Below are 20,225 nucleotides of genomic sequence, written 5' to 3' on the forward strand. Positions count from 1 at the left end.
ATCCGGGTTCGATTCCCGGCCGATGCATGTTTTGGTCATCATTTGATGCATAACGATATTGTGTTTAAATTGTATTATCCTTACTTCAGGGTCTTGGGAATATACTAAAAAAATTACGAAAAATAAGTAAAATGATAAATGTTAAATTGATAAATCCTTCTAAAAATATTATTTGAGATAATAATTCAAAGAAATATTTGGTTTGATTATCAAATATTCAGGTGAAATAACATTCTTTTCATATTCTACTCTTTGCAGAGCATCGGTGGTTCAATGGTAGAATTCTCGCCTGCCACGCGGGAGATCCGGGTTCGATTCCCGGCCGATGTATGTTTTGGTCGTCATTTGATGCATAACGATATTGTGTTTAAATTGTATTATCCTTACTTCAGGGTCTTGGGAATATACTAAAAAAATTACGAAAAATAAGTAAAATGATAATTGTTAAATTGATAAATCCTTCTAAAAATAATATTTGAGATAATAATTCAAAGAAATATTTGGTTTGATTATCAAATATTCAGGTAAAATAACATTCTTTTCATATTCTACTCTTTGCAGAGCATCGGTGGTTCAATGGTAGAATTCTCGCCTGCCACGCGGGAGATCCGGGTTCGATTCCCGGCCGATGTATGTTTTGGTCGTCATTTGATGCATAACGATATTGTGTTTAAATTCCAATATCCTTACTTCAGGGTCATTCGAAATTAATAAAAAAATTACGAAAAGTATGTAAAATCATGATTTTTAAATTGATAAACCCTTCTAAAAATATTATTTGAGATAATAATTCAAAGAAATATTTGGTTTGATTATCAAATATTCAGGTGAAAAACCATTTTTCCATATTCTACTCTTGGCAGAGCCTCGGTGGTTCAATGGTAGAGTTCTCGCCTGCCACGCGGGTGATCCGGGTTCGATTCCCGGCCGATACATGTTTTAGTCGTCATTTGATGCATAACGATATTGTGTTTAAATTGTATTATCCTTACTTCAGGGTCTTTCGAAATTAATAAAAAAATTACGAAAATTAAGTAAAATGATAATTCTTAAATTGATAAATCCTTCTAAAAATATTATTTGAGATAATAATTCAAAGAAATATTTGGTTTGATTATCAAATATTTAGGTGAAAAAACATTCTTTCCATATTCTACTCTTTGCAGAGCATCGGTGGTTCATTGGTAGAATTCTCGCCTGCCGCGCGGGAGATCCAGGTTCGATTCCCGGCCGATGCATGTTTTGGTCGTCATTTGATGCATAACGATATTGTGTTTAAATTGTATTATCCTTACTTCAGGCTCTTTCGAAATTAATAAAAAAATTGCGAAAATTAAGTAAAGTGATAATTTTTAAATTGATAAACCCTTCTAAAAAATTATTTGAGATAATAATTCAAAGAAATATTTGGTTTGATTATCAAATATTCAGGTGAAATAACATTCTTTCCATATTCTACTCTTTGCAGTGCCTCGGTGGTTCAAAGGTAGAATTCTGGCCTGCCACGCGGGAGATCCGGGTTCGATTCCCGGCCGATGCATGTTTTGGTCGTCATTTGATGCATAAGGATATTGTGTTTAAATTGTATTATCCTTACTTCAGGGTCTTTCGAAATTAATAAAAAAATTACGAAAATTATGTAAAATAATAATTTTTACCTCTCCGAGTGACGTATGTCACGGAGAGGTTCTAATTTCGACGTGTGTGTGTGTGTGTGGGGGTGTGTGGGTGTGTGTGTGTGTGTCTGTCTGTTGTTATTGACTTACACCCCAGGGGACCGTGTTCGCAATTTCCGAATTGAAGCAAATGTGTTCGCTATTTCCGGACCGTATTCACAGTTCCCGGAAATTTCAAAACTTGAATCTATCCACAAATCAACTGGCCACTATTACTTCATCTGACTAGTCAATTGTCTATTATACATGAATACCAATCTGTACTTATTGGCTTCAAACACCACCATTTTGTGGTCTTTGTCCATTCCACATAGACACCAGACTTACTGGCTTCTATCACCATCATTTTCTGGTCTTTGTTTTTGTCCATCCCACATGGACACCAGTTTGTACACCTGGCATCTAACACCACCATCTTCCGGTCTTTGTTTTTGTCCATCCCACATGGACACCAGTCTGTACACCTGGCTTCTAACACCACCATCTTCTGGTCTTTGTTTTTGTCCATCCCACATGGACACCAGTCTGTACACCTGGCTTCTAACACCACCATCTTCGGGTCTTTGTTTTTGTCCATCCCACATGGACACCAGTCTGTACACCTGGCTTCTACTCCTTAAGGTTAAGACATACGCGGCGATCGGCCAGGGTTACGAGAAACGTCCGGCCTCCTAAAGGTGGGGCTTCCACCAAAGGTTCACGCAATTGCGCTGTTCTTATCCATAACTGCGATTCGACACCCTTATATACTACCTATTTGATGAAGGCGAAGTAACGGGCGTATGCTTCATTTCAAACGCCAATATTAGTCAAGTCTCTCAAGAATGTTTAATTGTTCTTTTTCAAAACGATGTAACGCTCAATAAGGCGAACAACTATCGAAGAAAATATTTAATATTAATTATATTTATTTTAATATTTAAGATAATCATGTCTCTCAACTCAAAATTAATACGGAAAGGGTAAAACAGCAGTCTATGTGTTTGTCTATATGTGTCCGTCCGTTGTAACACTAGTGCGCTGCGTTAGAAGTTCGTTTTGTTTTGATGTGTAAAGAAATCCTTCAGAACCTTAATATTCCCGTTTTCCATAATATAAAATGAATATGTGGAAATATTTTTCGTAATTATGATGCATTTAGTACTTTTGTAGCTTTAAAGCTCCGTTTCATTTTGATATTCCAAAGATTTTTTTTAATATTATTATTTAAAATGGATGTTTATATATTACTTAAGCTATACTACATCTGTTTATAGCATAATCCTTTCTAAAGTCACAGTGAATACAAGCTCAACGCTGCTATGTTGGTCAAATGAACTTTTATTTGTCAATAGGCCTAGTGAACCAAAAAGTAAACGTTTGGGTTTGGTTTTCGTTTCTGTATGCAGAGACATTAACGGTTCAGAGTGAGCCGAAAGTTAAATACACTATTAAATAGTTAGGCTTAGATTTTGTAATCATGGTGGAAATCTGGGCCGCGTTCAGCAGAGCCCAGCGCTGCTAGCAGTGTCCTATATAACGGGATTTTGTTTTTGAATTTTGACGTCACGGTGCTTAGCGCTGAGCTAGCGCGGTCTTCAAAGAAAATAGTCGGCTTTTTGGATAACGTGACGTAAAACGCGTAGTTCTCAGCTTGGCGAGAAAACCATGGAGGAATTAATACAATTAGCTTTATGGGACTATAGCTATTTAATTGGCGTGAAACCAGTTGATCACGCGAGAATTTTAAGAGATATGTTATTTTCTAATTTTAATTATAAAAGTTGTTATCTATCTCTATAAATATGTTATCCTACAATTTTTGTTAAGCCTTGGTACCTTGCACGCTTTATTGCGCTAGCGTCATTTATAAAACGCCGATGACCGGAGAAAAGCTATGACGACAGAGCTCGCCGGTAAACATTTCCAAAATCCGCTGTCTTTTTTGGTGAGCTCTGCTGAACGCAGCCCAGACCAGTGAAAGGTCTGATCGTAATCGGATAATAGCTTCGTGTTTTCATGCTTTTTATGGTACGCATTTACTTTCAGTGTGTGTAGCCACAAATAAGCTTTGGTGTTATGTAACGTTAAGTCATGTTGTTAAACTAAGAAAATCGTTGAGGTGAAACGAGAGGATAGTGTTTACATGCCAACCCTGTTGTGAATATGGCTTTGAACATAGAGGGCATACAGTTGAGGAGTAGAAAATTGGGCCTTTACAAACACGTAAAGGTAATATCCCTTCAAAGTTTTATCTCTTCATTTCCCGTTTTTCCCCATCGGATGATTTTAATGTGTACAAGTATATCATTATTGGATGTAAAATGTCGTCTGATTTACAGTAAATTTGCAATGCTTTGTATACTGCTTTAATATTTCATAAATTTTAACTTAAGAAACATTTCCATATCTGGGTAAATAAGTTTGTAAGTAGTCGTCTTGACTCGGAGAGGTAATATTTTGGTTTTCCCAACTTGTTAAATTGATAAACCCTTCTTAAAATATTATTTGAGATAATAATTCAAAGAAATATTTGGTTTGATTATCAAATATTCAGGTGAAATAACATTCTTTCCATATTCTACTCTTTGCAGAGCATCGATGGTTCAATGGTAGAATTCTCTTCTGCCACGCGGGAGATCCGGGTTCGATTCCCGGCCGATGCATGTTTTGGTCATCATTTGCTGCATAACGATATTGTGTTTAAATTGTATTATCCTTACTTCAGGGTCTTGGGAATATACTAAAAAAATTACGAAAAATAAGTAAAATGAAAATTGTTAAATTGATAAATCCTTCTAAAAATAATATTTGAGATAATAATTCAAAGAAATATTTGGTTTGATTATCAAATATTCAGGTGAAATAACATTCTTTTCATATTCTACTCTTTGCAGAGCATCGGTGGTTCAATGGTAGAATTCTCGCCTGCCACGCGGGAGATCCGGGTTCGATTCCCGGCCGATGTATGTTTTGGTCGTCATTTGATGCATAACGATATTGTGTTTAAATTCCAATATCCTTACTTCAGGGTCATTCGAAATTAATAAAAAAATTACGAAAAGTATGTAAAATCATAATTTTTAAATTGATAAACCCTTCTAAAAATATTATTTGAGATAATAATTCAAAGAAATATTTGGTTTGATTATCAAATATTCAGGTGAAAAAACATTCTTTCCATATTCTACTCTTTGCAGAGCATCGGTGGTTCATTGGTAGAATTCTCGCCTGCCACGCGGGAGATCCAGGTTCGATTCCCGGCCGATGCATGTTTTGGTCGTCATTTGATGCATAACGATATTGTGTTTAAATTGTATTATCCTTACTTCAGGCTCTTTCGAAATTAATAAAAAAATTGCGAAAATTAAGTAAAGTGATAATTTTTAAATTGATAAACCCTTCTAAAAAATTATTTGAGATAATAATTCAAAGAAATATTTGGTTTGATTATCAAATATTCAGGTGAAATAACATTCTTTCCATATTCTACTCTTTGCAGTGCCTCGGTGGTTCAAAGGTAGAATTCTCGCCTGCCACGCGGGAGATCCGGGTTCGATTCCCGGCCGATGCATGTTTTGGTCGTCATTTGATGCATAAGGATATTGTGTTTAAATTGTATTATCCTTACTTCAGGGTCTTTCGAAATTAATAAAAAAATTACGAAAATTATGTAAAATAATAATTTTTACCTCTCCGTGTGACGTAGTCCAGGAGAGGTTCTGTAACGGCCGTGTCTGTCTGTCTGTCTGTCTGTCTGTCTGTGTGTGTGTGTGTGTCTGTCTGTCTGTCCGTTGTTACACCCACGTGACCGCGTTCGCAGTTCGCGTATCGGAGCAAACGTGTTCCCAATTTCCGGACCGCATTGACAGTTCACAGAAATTTGGAAAATTGTATTTCTCTCCGTTGGCTACTCTATACTTGAGTTCTCACACCACCATGTTTGGTCTTCGTCCACCCCATATGAACACCAGTCTGATACTTTTCTGGCTTCCACCACCACCATCTTCTATTCTTTGTCAATCCCACATTGACACCAGTCCGCACGTACACTGGCTTCCGTCTATTCCATATAGACACCAATCTGTATCATTGGCTTCTAACACCACCATCCACTGGTCTTCCGTCTATTCCACATAGACACCAATCTGTATCATTGGCTTCTAACACCACCATCCACTGGTCTTCCGTCTATTCCACATAGACACCAATCTGTATCATTGGCTTCTACTCCATTATCATCGTTTGGTTTTAGGATATACGCGGCGATCAGCTAGGGTTACGAGAAACGTCTAGCCTCCCTAAGGTGGGATCGGCCACCAAAGGTTTTCGCAATTGCGCTTTTTCCTTACTATTATAATGGAAACGAATCGTATATATACCCCAAAATTTGAAGAAAGCGGGCAAGAGGGGTACCCTTCACTTTAAACGTCAATATTAGAAAAGTTTGAGAAGATAATAGGTATAACTTTATTTTAAACGATTTAACTATTATTAATGTTAATAATTGAAGATTAAAATAATTAAAAATAATTATATTTATTTAAATATTAAAGATAATCTTGTTTCTCAACTCAAAATTAATACGGAAAGATTTAAAAAGCAGTCTATGTTTTTGTCTGTGTGTGTCCGTCCATTGTTACACTAGTGCGTCGCGTTAGTAGTTAGCCTTGTGTTGATGTGTTAAGAAATCATACAGAACCTTAATATTCCCTTTTTCCATAATATAAAGTGAATATGTGGAAGTATTTTTCGTAATTATGATGCATTTAGTACTTTTGTAGCTTTAAAGCTCTGTTTCATTTTGATATTCCAAAGAATTATTTTAATATTGTTATTTGAAATGGCTGATTATATATTGCGTAAGCTATACTACATCTGTATATAGAATAATCCTTGGTTTAGTAATTTCATGAAGAAAACTAAGACCTAGACTCAGGCGCGTATAACAAGTATTATCCGCAATAGGCTTAGTGAAACAAAGAGTAAATAATTGAGGCCTGAGGTGAAGTAAACTTTTGGCTTTGATTTTCGTGTCTGAAATGAACAGACATCAACGGTTCAGAGTGAGCCGAAAGTTAAATACACTCTTAAATAATAATAATAAGGTTAGTAAAAGGGCTAATGGTAAACGGCTAGTAACTACAGACTTATTATTCTCTTTATGGTGCGCATTGACTATTAGTGCGTCTAGCTACAATTTAGCTTTGGTGTTATTTAACGTTAACATTCATGTTGGCAAACTAAGAATATTGTTGAGGTGAGACGAGACGATAGTGTTTACACTGCAAACCAGTTGTGAATGTAGCTTTCAGAATATAGGGTAAACAGCTGAAGCGTAGACTTCATTTCCTGTTCTTTCCCCATTGACTGATTTCCATGTGTCCAAGATTTATCCTTATTGGATGTAAAATGTCGTCTGCTTTACTGTACATTCGCTTTGATTGGAATACTGCTTCAATATTTCGTAAATTTTTACTTCAAAAAAGTGAAATAATTCCATATCTAGGTAAATACGTTTGTAGTAGTAGACCTCTTGACACGGAGAGGTAATATTTTGGTTTTCCCAACTTGTTAAATTGATAAACCCTTCTTAAAATATTATTTGAGATAATAATTCAAAGAAATATTTGGTTTGATTATCAAATATTCAGGTGAAATAACATTCTTTCCATATTCTACTCTTGGCAGAGCCTCGGTGGTTTAATGGTAGAATTCTCGCCTGCCACGCGGGAGATCCGGGTTCGATTCCCGGCCGATGCATGTTTTGGTCGTCATTTGATGCATAACGACAGGGGTAAATAACGAAAGGAGTTAGAGACGCTAGCTTCCGTAGTGTAGAATACAGTGGGACCTTGAAACGTCATAGAATTTGTAACTAACGTAGTGCCATCTTTGGAACTGTATTGTAAATAAGACCAGAACCTTAAAAGTTTTGCCTTAAAATCTTGCGCCGCAAGGTATTCTGGGTAAAGTAAAATGGCGGGTGTCGATATTGTGAAGTCATCTCATAAATTAACCCAATATAATTATTATATTCAATCGCGAGTAAACAGCGATTTAAAGAAGAAAGTTAAGTCAACAATTTGCAAATCCTCAAAATGTGTTCAAACTTGTTTTGCCGTAAGTGCGCGGTTACAGAGTCGGCCCAGTGAACTAAGGCTTAGTGATTTTTCCGAGTCAGTGCCAGTGGGAACTGTGGGATCAGGATCATCGACTATATCTGTATCTGTGACTAAAGAAATTAAAACAACTAAAACTGTATTGAAGGATGCAAAAACGACATTTAATTCAATTTCATTATCGAAAAAGGAATTTACCACCTTTAAGATTGAATGTTTCTAATTCAAGTGCACCTTAATGAATAAACTTTACTCTAAGCCTAATTGTCACTTAGTCGTAAGCAGACGAACACTAGCAGACAGGAGAAAATCGATATCCCAGCATGACTTTCGAAACTTTGCTGCCACGCTATTGGTTGGAAAATATCATACTTATTTTGAATTATAGACGGCGCGACCGAGGCGTTTTCTCTTTTCTGTGTCTACGTTTGAAAGTCCCACTGTATTCTACACTACGGAAGCTAGCGTCTCTAACTCCTTTCGTTATTTACCCCTGATAACGATATTGTGTTTAAATTGTATTATCATTACTTCAGGGTCTTTCGAAATTAATAAAAAAATTACGAAAAGTATGTAAAATAATAATTTTTAAATTGATAAACCCTTCTTAAAATATTATTTGAGATAATAATTCAAAGAAATATTTGGTTTGATTATCAAATATTCAGGTGAAATACCATTCTTTCCATATTCTACTCTTTGCAGAGCATCGGTGGTTCAATGGTAGAATTCTCGCCTGCCACGCGGGAGATCCGGGTTCGATTCCCGGCCGATGCATGTTTTCGTCGTCATTTGATGCATAACGATATTGTGTTTAAATTGTATTATCCTTACTTCAGGGTCTTTCGAAATTAATAAAAAAATAACGAAAAGTATGTAAAATGATAATTGCTAAATTGATAAATCCTTCTAAAAATATTATTTGAGATAATAATTCAAAGAAATATTTGGTTTGATTATCAAATATTCAGGTGAAATAACATTCTTTCCATATTCTACTCTTTGCAGAGCATCGATGGTTCAATGGTAGAATTCTCTTCTGCCACGCGGGAGATCCGGGTTCGATTCCCGGCCGATGCATGTTTTGGTCATCATTTGATGCATAACGATATTGTGTTTAAATTGTATTATCCTTACTTCAGGGTCTTGGGAATATATTAAAAAAATTACGAAAAATAAGTAAAATGATAATTGCTAAATTGATAAATCCTTCTAAAAATATTATTTGAGATAATAATTCAAAGAAATATTTGGTTTGATTATCAAATATTCAGGTGAAATAACATTCTTTCCATATTCTACTCTTGGCAGAGCCTCGGTGGTTCATTGGTAGAATTCTCGCCGGCCACGCGAAAGATCCGGGTTCGATTCCCGGCCGATGCATGTTTCGGTCGTCATTTGAAGCATAACGATATTGTGTTTAAATTGTATTATCATTACTTCAGGATCTTTCGAATATAATAAAAAAATTACGAAAAGTATGTAAAATAATAATTTTTAAATTGATAAACCCTTCTTAAAATATTATTTGAGATAATAATTCAAAGAAATATTTGGTTTGATTATCAAATATTCAGGTGAAATAACATTCTTTCCATATTCTACTCTTGGCAGAGCCTCGGTGGTTCAATGGTAGAATTCTCGCCTGCCACGCGGGAGATCCGGGTTCGATTCCCGGCCTATGCATGTTTTGGTCGTCATTTGATGCATAACGATATTGTGTTTATATTGTATTATCCTTACTTCAGGGTCTTTCGAAATTAATAAAACAATTACGAAAATTAAGTAAAATGATAATTGTTAAATTGATAAATCCTTCTAAAAATACTATTTGAGATAATAATTCAAAGAAATATTTGGTTTGATTATCAAATATTCAGGTGAAATAACATTCTTTCCATATTCTACTCTTTGCAGAGCATCGATGGTTCAATGGTAGAATTCTCTTCTGCCACGCGGGAGATCCGGGTTCGATTCCCGGCCGATGCATGTTTTGGTCATCATTTGATGCATAACGATATTGTGTTTAAATTGTATTATCCTTACTTCAGGGTCTTGGGAATATACTAAAAAAATTACGAAAAATAAGTAAAATGATAATTGTTAAATTGATAAATCCTTCTAAAAATACTATTTGAGATAATAATTCAAAGAAATATTTGGTTTGATTATCAAATATTCAGGTGAAATAACATTCTTTTCATATTCTACTCTTTGCAGAGCATCGGTGGTTCAATGGTAGAATTCTCGCCTGCCACGCGGGAGATCCGGGTTCGATTCCCGGCCGATGTATGTTTTGGTCGTCATTTGATGCATAACGATATTGTGTTTAAATTCCAATATCCTTACTTCAGGGTCATTCGAAATTAATAAAAAAACTACGAAAAGTATGTAAAATCATAATTTTTAAATTGATAAACCCTTCTAAAAATATTATTTGAGATAATAATTCAAAGAAATATTTGGTTTGATTATCAAATATTCAGGTGAAAAACCATTTTTCCATATTCTACTCTTGGTAGAGCCTCGGTGGTTCAATGGTAGAATTCTCGCCTGCCACGCGGGAGATCCGTTTTCGATTCCCGGCCGATACATGTTTTAGTCGTCATTTGATGCATAACGATATTGTGTTTAAATTGTATTATCCTTACTTCAGGGTCTTTCGAAATTAATAAAAAAATTACGAAAATTAAGTAAAATGATAATTCTTAAATTGATAAATCCTTCTAAAAATATTATTTGAGATAATAATTCAAAGAAATATTTGGTTTGATTATCAAATATTCAGGTGAAAAAACATTCTTTCCATATTCTACTCTTTGCAGAGCATCGGTGGTTCATTGGTAGAATTCTCGCCTGCCACGAGGGAGATCCAGGTTCGATTCCCGGCCGATGCATGTTTTGGTCGTCATTTGATGCATAAGGATATTGTGTTTAAATTGTATTATCCTTACTTCAGGGTCTTTCGAAATTAATAAAAAAATTGCGAAAATTAAGTAAAGTGATAATTTTTAAATTGATAAACCCTTCTAAAAAATTATTTGAGATAATAATTCAAAGAAATATTTGGTTTGATTATCAAATATTCAGGTGAAATAACATTCTTTCCATATTCTACTCTTTGCAGTGCCTCGGTGGTTCAAAGGTAGAATTCTCGCCTGCCACGCGGGAGATCCGGGTTCGATTCCCGGCCGATGCATGTTTTGGTCGTCATTTGATGCATAAGGATATTGTGTTTAAATTGTATTATCCTTACTTCAGGGTCTTTCGAAATTAATAATAAAATTACGAAAATTATGTAAAATAATAATTTTTAAATTGATAAACCCTTCTTAAAATATTATTTGAGATAATAATTCAAAGAAATATTTGGTTTGATTATCAAATATTCAGGTGAAATAACATTCTTTCCATATTCTAATCTTGGCAGAGCCTCGGTGGTTCAATGGTAGAATTCTCGCCTGCCACGCGGGAGATCCGGGTTCTATTCCCGGCCGATGCATGTTTTGGTCGTCATTTGATGCATAACGATATTGTGTTTAAATTGTATTATCCTTACTTCAGGCTCTTTCGAAATTAATAAAAAAAATTGCGAAAAGTATGTAAAATAATAATTTTTAAATTGATAAACCCTTCTTAAAATATTATTTGAGATAATAATTCAAAGAAATATTTGGTTTGATTATCAAATATTCAGGTGAAATAACATTCTTTCCATATTCTACTCTTGGCAGAGCCTCGGTGGTTCAATGGTAGAATTCTCGCCTGCCACGCGGGAGATCCGGGTTCGATTCCCGGCCGATGCATGTTTTGGTCGTCATTTGATGCATAACGATATTGTGTTTAAATTGTATTATCCTTACTTCAGGGTCTTGGGAATATACTAAAAAAATTACGAAAAATAAGTAAAATGATAATTGTTAAATTGATAAATCCTTCTAAAAATAATATTTGAGATAATAATTCAAAGAAATATTTGGTTTGATTATCAAATATTCAGGTGAAATAACATTCTTTTCATATTCTACTCTTTGCAGAGCATCGGTGGTTCTATGGTAGAATTCTCGCCTGCCACGCGGGAGATCCGGGTTCGATTCCCGGCCGATGTATGTTTTGGTCGTCATTTGATGCATAACGATATTGTGTTTAAATTCCGATATCCTTACTTCAGGGTCATTCGAAATTAATAAAAAAATTACGAAAAGTATGTAAAATCATAATTTTTAAATTGATAAACCCTTCTAAAAATATTGTTTGAGATAATAATTCAAAGAAATATTTGGTTTGATTATCAAATATTCAGGTGAAAAACCATTTTTCCATATTCTACTCTTGGCAGAGCCTCGGTGGTTCAATGGTAGAATTCTCGCCTGCCACGCGGGTGATCCGGGTTCGATTCCCGGCCGATACATGTTTTAGTCATCATTTGATGCATAACGATATTGTGTTTAAATTGTATTATCCTTACTTCAGGGTCTTTCGAAATTAATAAAAAAATTACGAAAATTAAGTAAAATGATAATTCTTAAATTGATAAATCCTTCTAAAAATATTATTTGAGATAATAATTCAAAGAAATATTTGGTTTGATTATCAAATATTTAGGTGAAAAAACATTCTTTCCATATTCTACTCTTTGCAGAGCATCGGTGGTTCATTGGTAGAATTCTCGCCTGCCACGCGGGAGATCCAGGTTCGATTCCCGGCCGATGCATGTTTTGGTCGTCATTTGATGCATAACGATATTGTGTTTAAATTGTATTATCCTTACTTCAGGCTCTTTCGAAATTAATAAAAAAATTGCGAAAATTAAGTAAAGTGATAATTTTTAAATTGATAAACCCTTCTAAAAAATTATTTGAGATAATAATTCAAAGAAATATTTGGTTTGATTATCAAATATTCAGGTGAAATAACATTCTTTCCATATTCTACTCTTTGCAGTGTCTCGGTGGTTCAAAGGTAGAATTCTCGCCTGCCACGCGGGAGATCCGGGTTCGATTCCCGGCCGATGCATGTTTTGGTCGTCATTTGATGCATAAGGATATTGTGTTTAAATTGTATTATCCTTACTTCAGGGTCTTTCGAAATTAATAAAAAAATTACGAAAATTATGTAAAATAATAATTTTTAAATTGATAAACCCTTCTTAAATATTATTTGAGATAATAATTCAAAGAAATATTTGGTTTGATTATCAAATATTCAGGTGAAATAACATTCTTTCCATATTCTACTCTTGGCAGAGCCTCGGTGGTTCAATGGTAGAATTCTCGCCTGCCACGCGGGAGATCCGGGTTCGATTCCCGGCCGATGCATGTTTTGGTCGTCATTTGATGCATAACGACAGGGGTAGATAACGAAAGGAGTTAGAGACGCTAGCTTCCGTAGTGTAGAATACAGTGGGACCTTGAAACGTCATAGAATTTGTAACTAACGTAGTGCCATCTTTGGAACTGTATTGTAAATAAGACCAGTACCTTAAAAGTTTTGCCTTAAAATCTTGCGCCGCAAGGTATTCTGGGTAAAGTAAAATGGCGGGTGTCGACATTGTGAAGTCATCTCATAAATCAACCCAATATAATTATTATATTCAATCGCGAGTAAACAGCGATTTAAAGAAGAAAGTTAAGTCAACAATTTGCAAATCCTCAAAATGTGTTCAAACTTGTTTTGCCGTAAGTGCGCGGTTACAGAGTCGGCCCAGTGAACTAAGGCTTAGTGATTTTTCCGAGTCAGTGCCAGTGGGAACTGTGGGATCAGGATCATCGACTATATCTGTATCTGTGACTAAAGAAATTAAAACAACTAAAACTGTATTGAAGGATAAAAAAACGACATTTAATTCAATTTCATTATCGAAAAAGGAATTTACCAACTTTAAGATTGCATGTTTCTAATTCAAGTGCACCTTAATGAATAAACTTTACTCTAAGCCTAATTGTCACTTAGTCGTAAGCAGACGAACACTAGCAGACAGGAGAAAATCGATATCCCAGCATGACTTTCGAAACTTTGCTGCCACGCTATTGGTTGGAAAATATCATACTTATTTTGAATTATAGACGGCGCGACCGAGGCGTTTTCTCTTTTCTGTGTCTACGTTTGAAAGTCCCACTGTATTCTACACTACGGAAGCTAGCGTCTCTAACTCCTTTCGTTATTTACCCCTGATAACGATATTGTGTTTAAATTGTATTATCATTACTTCAGGGTCTTTCGAAATTAATAAAAAAATTACGAAAAGTATGTAAAATAATAATTTTTAAATTGATAAACCCTTCTTAAAATATTATTTGAGATAATAATTCAAAGAAATATTTGGTTTGATTATCAAATATTCAGGTGAAATACCATTCTTTCCATATTCTACTCTTTGCAGAGCATCGGTGGTTCAATGGTAGAATTCTCGCCTGCCACGCGGGAGATCCGGGTTCGATTCCCGGCCGATGCATGTTTTCGTCGTCATTTGATGCATAACGATATTGTGTTTAAATTGTATTATCCTTACTTCAGGGTCTTTCGAAATTAATAAAAAAATAACGAAAAGTATGTAAAATGATAATTGCTAAATTGATAAATCCTTCTAAAAATATTATTTGAGATAATAATTCAAAGAAATATTTGGTTTGATTATCAAATATTCAGGTGAAATAACATTCTTTCCATATTCTACTCTTTGCAGAGCATCGATGGTTCAATGGTAGAATTCTCTTCTGCCACGCGGGAGATCCGGGTTCGATTCCCGGCCGATGCATGTTTTGGTCATCATTTGATGCATAACGATATTGTGTTTAAATTGTATTATCCTTACTTCAGGGTCTTGGGAATATATTAAAAAAATTACGAAAAATAAGTAAAATGATAATTGTTAAATTGATAAATCCTTCTAAAAATATTATTTGAGATAATAATTCAAAGAAATATTTGGTTTGATTATCAAATATTCAGGTGAAAAAACATTCTTTCCATATTCTACTCTTTGCAGAGCATCGGTGGTTCAATGGTAGAATTCTCGCCTTCCACGCGGGAGATCCGGGTTTGATTCCCGTCCGATGCATGTTTTGGTCATCATTTGATGCATAACGATATTGTGTTTAAATTGTATTATCCTTACTTCAGGGTCTTGGGAATATATTAAAAAAATTATGAAAAATAAGTAAAATGATAATTGTTAAATTGATAAATCCTTCTAAAAAAATTATTTGAGATAATAATTCAAAGAAATATTTGGTTTGATTATCAAATATTCAGGTGAAATAACATTCTTTCCATATTCTACTCTTGGCAGAGCCTCGGTGGTTCATTGGTAGAATTCTCGCCGGCCACGCGAAAGATCCGGGTTCGATTCCCGGCCGTTCATGTATTGGTCGTCATTTGATGCATAAGGATATTGTGTTTAAATTGTATTATCCTTACTTCAGGGTCTTTCGAAATTAATAAAAAAATTACGAAAATTATGTAAAATAATAATTTTTAAATTGATAAACCCTTCTTAAAATATTATTTGAGATAATAATTCAAAGAAATATTTGGTTTGATTATCAAATATTCAGGTGAAATAACATTCTTTCCATATTCTACTCTTGGCAGAGCCTCGGTGGTTCAATGGTAGAATTCTCGCCTGCCACGCGGGAGATCCGGGTTCGATTCCCGGCCGATGCATGTTTTGGTCGTCATTTGATGCATAACGACAGGGGTAAATAACGAAAGGAGTTAGAGACGCTAGCTTCCGTAGTGTAGAATACAGTGGGACCTTGAAACGTCATAGAATTTGTAACTAACGTAGTGCCATCTTTGGAACTGTATTGTAAATAAGACCAGTACCTTAAAAGTTTTGCCTTAAAATCTTGCGCCGCAAGGTATTCTGGGTAAAGTAAAATGGCGGGTGTCGACATTGTGAAGTCATCTCATAAATCAACCCAATATAATTATTATATTCAATCGCGAGTAAACAGCGATTTAAAGAAGAAAGTTAAGTCAACAATTTGCAAATCCTCAAAATGTGTTCAAACTTGTTTTGCCGTAAGTGCGCGGTTACAGAGTCGGCCCAGTGAACTAAGGCTTAGTGATTTTTCCGAGTCAGTGCCAGTGGGAACTGTGGGATCAGGATCATCGACTATATCTGTATCTGTGACTAAAGAAATTAAAACAACTAAAACTGTATTGAAGGATGCAAAAACGACATTTAATTCAATTTCATTATCGAAAAAGGAATTTACCAACTTTAAGATTGCATGTTTCTAATTCAAGTGCACCTTAATGAATAAACTTTACTCTAAGCCTAATTGTCACTTAGTCGTAAGCAGACGAACACTAGCAGACAGGAGAAAATCGATATCCCAGCATGACTTTCGAAACTTTGCTGCCACGCTATTGGTTGGAAAATATCATACTTATTTTGAATTATAGACGGCGCGACCGAGGCGTTTTCTCTTTTCTGTGTCTACGTTTGAAAGTCCCACTGTATTCTACACTACGGAAGCTAGCGTCTCTAACTCCTTTCGTTATTTACCCCTGATAACGATATTGTGTTTAAATTGTATTATCATTACTTCAGGGTCTTTCGAAATTAATAAAAAAATTACGAAAAGTATGTAAAATAATAATTTTTAAATTGATAAACCCTTCTTAAAATATTATTTGAGATAATAATTCAAAGAAATATTTGGTTTGATTATCAAATATTCAGGTGAAATACCATTCTTTCCATATTCTACTCTTTGCAGAGCATCGGTGGTTCAATGGTAGAATTCTCGCCTGCCACGCGGGAGATCCGGGTTCGATTCCCGGCCGATGCATGTTTTGGTCGTCATTTGATGCATAACGACAGGGGTAAATAACGAAAGGAGTTAGAGACGCTAGCTTCCGTAGTGTAGAATACAGTGGGACCTTGAAACGTCATAGAATTTGTAACTAACGTAGTGCCATCTTTGGAACTGTATTGTAAATAAGACCAGTACCTTAAAAGTTTTGCCTTAAAATCTTGCGCCGCAAGGTATTCTGGGTAAAGTAAAATGGCGGGTGTCGACATTGTGAAGTCATCTCATAAATCAACCCAATATAATTATTATATTCAATCGCGAGTAAACAGCGATTTAAAGAAGAAAGTTAAGTCAACAATTTGCAAATCCTCAAAATGTGTTCAAACTTGATTTGTCGTAAGTGCGCGGTTACAGAGTCGGCCCAGTGAACTAAGGCTTAGTGATTTTTCCGAGTCAGTGCCAGTGGGAACTGTGGGATCAGGATCATCGACTATATCTGTATCTGTGACTAAAGAAATTAAAACAACTAAAACTGTATTGAAGGATGCAAAAACGACATTTAATTCAATTTCATTATCGAAAAAGGAATTTACCAACTTTAAGATTGCATGTTTCTAATTCAAGTGCACCTTAATGAATAAACTTTACTCTAAGCCTAATTGTCACTTAGTCGTAAGCAGACGAACACTAGCAGACAGGAGAAAATCGATATCCCAGCATGACTTTCGAAACTTTGCTGCCACGCTATTGGTTGGAAAATATCATACTTATTTTGAATTATAGACGGCGCGACCGAGGCGTTTTCTCTTTTCTGTGTCTACGTTTGAAAGTCCCACTGTATTCTACACTACGGAAGCTAGCGTCTCTAACTCCTTTCGTTATTTACCCCTGATAACGATATTGTGTTTAAATTGTATTATCATTACTTCAGGGTCTTTCGAAATTAATAAAAAAATTACGAAAAGTATGTAAAATAATAATTTTTAAATTGATAAACCCTTCTTAAAATATTATTTGAGATAATAATTCAAAGAAATATTTGGTTTGATTATCAAATATTCAGGTGAAATACCATTCTTTCCATATTCTACTCTTTGCAGAGCATCGGTGGTTCAATGGTAGAATTCTCGCCTGCCACGCGGGAGATCCGGGTTCGATTCCCGGCCGATGCATGTTTTCGTCGTCATTTGATGCATAACGATATTGTGTTTAAATTGTATTATCCTTACTTCAGGGTCTTTCGAAATTAATAAAAAAATAACGAAAAGTATGTAAAATGATAATTGCTAAATTGATAAATCCTTCTAAAAATATTATTTGAGATAATAATTCAAAGAAATATTTGGTTTGATTATCAAATATTCAGGTGAAATAACATTCTTTCCATATTCTACTCTTTGCAGAGCATCGATGGTTCAATGGTAGAATTCTCTTCTGCCACGCGGGAGATCCGGGTTCGATTCCCGGCCGATGCATGTTTTGGTCATCATTTGATGCATAACGATATTGTGTTTAAATTGTATTATCCTTACTTCAGGGTCTTGGGAATATATTAAAAAAATTACGAAAAATAAGTAAAATGATAATTGCTAAATTGATAAATCCTTCTAAAAATATTATTTGAGATAATAATTCAAAGAAATATTTGGTTTGATTATCAAATATTCAGGTGAAATAACATTCTTTCCATATTCTACTCTTGGCAGAGCCTCGGTGGTTCATTGGTAGAATTCTCGCCGGCCACGCGAAAGATCCGGGTTCGATTCCCGGCCGATGCATGTTTCGGTCGTCATTTGAAGCATAACGATATTGTGTTTAAATTGTATTATCATTACTTCAGGATCTTTCGAATATAATAAAAAAATTACGAAAAGTATGTAAAATAATAATTTTTAAATTGATAAACCCTTCTTAAAATATTATTTGAGATAATAATTCAAAGAAATATTTGGTTTGATTATCAAATATTCAGGTGAAATAACATTCTTTCCATATTCTACTCTTGGCAGAGCCTCGGTGGTTCAATGGTAGAATTCTCGCCTGCCACGCGGGAGATCCGGGTTCGATTCCCGGCCTATGCATGTTTTGGTCGTCATTTGATGCATAACGATATTGTGTTTATATTGTATTATCCTTACTTCAGGGTCTTTCGAAATTAATAAAACAATTACGAAAATTAAGTAAAATGATAATTGTTAAATTGATAAATCCTTCTAAAAATACTATTTGAGATAATAATTCAAAGAAATATTTGGTTTGATTATCAAATATTCAGGTGAAATAACATTCTTTCCATATTCTACTCTTTGCAGAGCATCGATGGTTCAATGGTAGAATTCTCTTCTGCCACGCGGGAGATCCGGGTTCGATTCCCGGCCGATGCATGTTTTGGTCATCATTTGATGCATAACGATATTGTGTTTAAATTGTATTATCCTTACTTCAGGGTCTTGGGAATATACTAAAAAAATTACGAAAAATAAGTAAAATGATAATTGTTAAATTGATAAATCCTTCTAAAAATACTATTTGAGATAATAATTCAAAGAAATATTTGGTTTGATTATCAAATATTCAGGTGAAATAACATTCTTTTCATATTCTACTCTTTGCAGAGCATCGGTGGTTCAATGGTAGAATTCTCGCCTGCCACGCGGGAGATCCGGGTTCGATTCCCGGCCGATGTATGTTTTGGTCGTCATTTGATGCATAACGATATTGTGTTTAAATTCCAATATCCTTACTTCAGGGTCATTCGAAATTAATAAAAAAACTACGAAAAGTATGTAAAATCATAATTTTTAAATTGATAAACCCTTCTAAAAATATTATTTGAGATAATAATTCAAAGAAATATTTGGTTTGATTATCAAATATTCAGGTGAAAAACCATTTTTCCATATTCTACTCTTGGTAGAGCCTCGGTGGTTCAATGGTAGAATTCTCGCCTGCCACGCGGGAGATCCGTTTTCGATTCCCGGCCGATACATGTTTTAGTCGTCATTTGATGCATAACGATATTGTGTTTAAATTGTATTATCCTTACTTCAGGGTCTTTCGAAATTAATAAAAAAATTACGAAAATTAAGTAAAATGATAATTCTTAAATTGATAAATCCTTCTAAAAATATTATTTGAGATAATAATTCAAAGAAATATTTGGTTTGATTATCAAATATTCAGGTGAAAAAACATTCTTTCCATATTCTACTCTTTGCAGAGCATCGGTGGTTCATTGGTAGAATTCTCGCCTGCCACGAGGGAGATCCAGGTTCGATTCCCGGCCGATGCATGTTTTGGTCGTCATTTGATGCATAAGGATATTGTGTTTAAATTGTATTATCCTTACTTCAGGGTCTTTCGAAATTAATAAAAAAATTGCGAAAATTAAGTAAAGTGATAATTTTTAAATTGATAAACCCTTCTAAAAAATTATTTGAGATAATAATTCAAAGAAATATTTGGTTTGATTATCAAATATTCAGGTGAAATAACATTCTTTCCATATTCTACTCTTTGCAGTGCCTCGGTGGTTCAAAGGTAGAATTCTCGCCTGCCACGCGGGAGATCCGGGTTCGATTCCCGGCCGATGCATGTTTTGGTCGTCATTTGATGCATAAGGATATTGTGTTTAAATTGTATTATCCTTACTTCAGGGTCTTTCGAAATTAATAATAAAATTA

At 34.7% G+C, this 20,225-nt stretch overlaps 28 non-coding genes across 28 annotated transcripts; all 28 read left to right on the top strand.

Moving 5' to 3' along the window:
- Window positions 1–259: 259 nt before the first annotated feature.
- On the top strand, window positions 260–330 carry TRNAG-GCC (transfer RNA glycine (anticodon GCC)). The gene has a single exon. It is a non-coding gene; the product is annotated as a tRNA-Gly (tRNA).
- A 232-nt stretch (window positions 331–562) lies between these two features.
- Window positions 563–633, top strand: TRNAG-GCC (transfer RNA glycine (anticodon GCC)). The gene has a single exon. It is a non-coding gene; the product is annotated as a tRNA-Gly (tRNA).
- Window positions 634–864: 231 nt separating this feature from the next.
- Window positions 865–935, top strand: TRNAG-GCC (transfer RNA glycine (anticodon GCC)). The gene has a single exon. It is a non-coding gene; the product is annotated as a tRNA-Gly (tRNA).
- A 232-nt stretch (window positions 936–1,167) lies between these two features.
- On the top strand, window positions 1,168–1,238 carry TRNAG-GCC (transfer RNA glycine (anticodon GCC)). The gene has a single exon. It is a non-coding gene; the product is annotated as a tRNA-Gly (tRNA).
- Window positions 1,239–1,469: 231 nt separating this feature from the next.
- On the top strand, window positions 1,470–1,540 carry TRNAG-GCC (transfer RNA glycine (anticodon GCC)). The gene has a single exon. It is a non-coding gene; the product is annotated as a tRNA-Gly (tRNA).
- A 3,013-nt stretch (window positions 1,541–4,553) lies between these two features.
- On the top strand, window positions 4,554–4,624 carry TRNAG-GCC (transfer RNA glycine (anticodon GCC)). Its single transcript has one exon. It is a non-coding gene; the product is annotated as a tRNA-Gly (tRNA).
- Window positions 4,625–4,856: 232 nt separating this feature from the next.
- Window positions 4,857–4,927, top strand: TRNAG-GCC (transfer RNA glycine (anticodon GCC)). The gene has a single exon. It is a non-coding gene; the product is annotated as a tRNA-Gly (tRNA).
- Window positions 4,928–5,158: 231 nt separating this feature from the next.
- TRNAG-GCC (transfer RNA glycine (anticodon GCC)) lies at window positions 5,159–5,229 on the top strand. Its single transcript has one exon. It is a non-coding gene; the product is annotated as a tRNA-Gly (tRNA).
- Window positions 5,230–7,347: 2,118 nt separating this feature from the next.
- On the top strand, window positions 7,348–7,418 carry TRNAG-GCC (transfer RNA glycine (anticodon GCC)). Its single transcript has one exon. It is a non-coding gene; the product is annotated as a tRNA-Gly (tRNA).
- A 1,065-nt stretch (window positions 7,419–8,483) lies between these two features.
- TRNAG-GCC (transfer RNA glycine (anticodon GCC)) lies at window positions 8,484–8,554 on the top strand. Its single transcript has one exon. It is a non-coding gene; the product is annotated as a tRNA-Gly (tRNA).
- Window positions 8,555–9,392: 838 nt separating this feature from the next.
- Window positions 9,393–9,463, top strand: TRNAG-GCC (transfer RNA glycine (anticodon GCC)). The gene has a single exon. It is a non-coding gene; the product is annotated as a tRNA-Gly (tRNA).
- Window positions 9,464–9,998: 535 nt separating this feature from the next.
- TRNAG-GCC (transfer RNA glycine (anticodon GCC)) lies at window positions 9,999–10,069 on the top strand. Its single transcript has one exon. It is a non-coding gene; the product is annotated as a tRNA-Gly (tRNA).
- Window positions 10,070–10,905: 836 nt separating this feature from the next.
- On the top strand, window positions 10,906–10,976 carry TRNAG-GCC (transfer RNA glycine (anticodon GCC)). The gene has a single exon. It is a non-coding gene; the product is annotated as a tRNA-Gly (tRNA).
- Window positions 10,977–11,208: 232 nt separating this feature from the next.
- Window positions 11,209–11,279, top strand: TRNAG-GCC (transfer RNA glycine (anticodon GCC)). The gene has a single exon. It is a non-coding gene; the product is annotated as a tRNA-Gly (tRNA).
- A 233-nt stretch (window positions 11,280–11,512) lies between these two features.
- TRNAG-GCC (transfer RNA glycine (anticodon GCC)) lies at window positions 11,513–11,583 on the top strand. Its single transcript has one exon. It is a non-coding gene; the product is annotated as a tRNA-Gly (tRNA).
- Window positions 11,584–11,815: 232 nt separating this feature from the next.
- Window positions 11,816–11,886, top strand: TRNAG-GCC (transfer RNA glycine (anticodon GCC)). Its single transcript has one exon. It is a non-coding gene; the product is annotated as a tRNA-Gly (tRNA).
- Window positions 11,887–12,117: 231 nt separating this feature from the next.
- TRNAG-GCC (transfer RNA glycine (anticodon GCC)) lies at window positions 12,118–12,188 on the top strand. The gene has a single exon. It is a non-coding gene; the product is annotated as a tRNA-Gly (tRNA).
- A 232-nt stretch (window positions 12,189–12,420) lies between these two features.
- On the top strand, window positions 12,421–12,491 carry TRNAG-GCC (transfer RNA glycine (anticodon GCC)). The gene has a single exon. It is a non-coding gene; the product is annotated as a tRNA-Gly (tRNA).
- A 231-nt stretch (window positions 12,492–12,722) lies between these two features.
- On the top strand, window positions 12,723–12,793 carry TRNAG-GCC (transfer RNA glycine (anticodon GCC)). The gene has a single exon. It is a non-coding gene; the product is annotated as a tRNA-Gly (tRNA).
- Window positions 12,794–13,024: 231 nt separating this feature from the next.
- Window positions 13,025–13,095, top strand: TRNAG-GCC (transfer RNA glycine (anticodon GCC)). The gene has a single exon. It is a non-coding gene; the product is annotated as a tRNA-Gly (tRNA).
- Window positions 13,096–14,160: 1,065 nt separating this feature from the next.
- Window positions 14,161–14,231, top strand: TRNAG-GCC (transfer RNA glycine (anticodon GCC)). The gene has a single exon. It is a non-coding gene; the product is annotated as a tRNA-Gly (tRNA).
- Window positions 14,232–14,766: 535 nt separating this feature from the next.
- Window positions 14,767–14,837, top strand: TRNAG-UCC (transfer RNA glycine (anticodon UCC)). Its single transcript has one exon. It is a non-coding gene; the product is annotated as a tRNA-Gly (tRNA).
- Window positions 14,838–15,371: 534 nt separating this feature from the next.
- TRNAG-GCC (transfer RNA glycine (anticodon GCC)) lies at window positions 15,372–15,442 on the top strand. Its single transcript has one exon. It is a non-coding gene; the product is annotated as a tRNA-Gly (tRNA).
- A 1,065-nt stretch (window positions 15,443–16,507) lies between these two features.
- On the top strand, window positions 16,508–16,578 carry TRNAG-GCC (transfer RNA glycine (anticodon GCC)). The gene has a single exon. It is a non-coding gene; the product is annotated as a tRNA-Gly (tRNA).
- A 1,065-nt stretch (window positions 16,579–17,643) lies between these two features.
- Window positions 17,644–17,714, top strand: TRNAG-GCC (transfer RNA glycine (anticodon GCC)). The gene has a single exon. It is a non-coding gene; the product is annotated as a tRNA-Gly (tRNA).
- An 838-nt stretch (window positions 17,715–18,552) lies between these two features.
- On the top strand, window positions 18,553–18,623 carry TRNAG-GCC (transfer RNA glycine (anticodon GCC)). The gene has a single exon. It is a non-coding gene; the product is annotated as a tRNA-Gly (tRNA).
- Window positions 18,624–19,158: 535 nt separating this feature from the next.
- On the top strand, window positions 19,159–19,229 carry TRNAG-GCC (transfer RNA glycine (anticodon GCC)). The gene has a single exon. It is a non-coding gene; the product is annotated as a tRNA-Gly (tRNA).
- An 836-nt stretch (window positions 19,230–20,065) lies between these two features.
- Window positions 20,066–20,136, top strand: TRNAG-GCC (transfer RNA glycine (anticodon GCC)). The gene has a single exon. It is a non-coding gene; the product is annotated as a tRNA-Gly (tRNA).
- The last annotated feature ends 89 nt before the right edge of the window (window positions 20,137–20,225 follow it).

Source organism: Phalangium opilio, unplaced genomic scaffold (assembly GCF_054372755.1).
Source record: "Phalangium opilio isolate 3A_F unplaced genomic scaffold, DU_Popi_V2 ptg000002l_1, whole genome shotgun sequence".
NCBI classification, from domain to species: Eukaryota; Metazoa; Arthropoda; class Arachnida; order Opiliones; family Phalangiidae; genus Phalangium; species Phalangium opilio.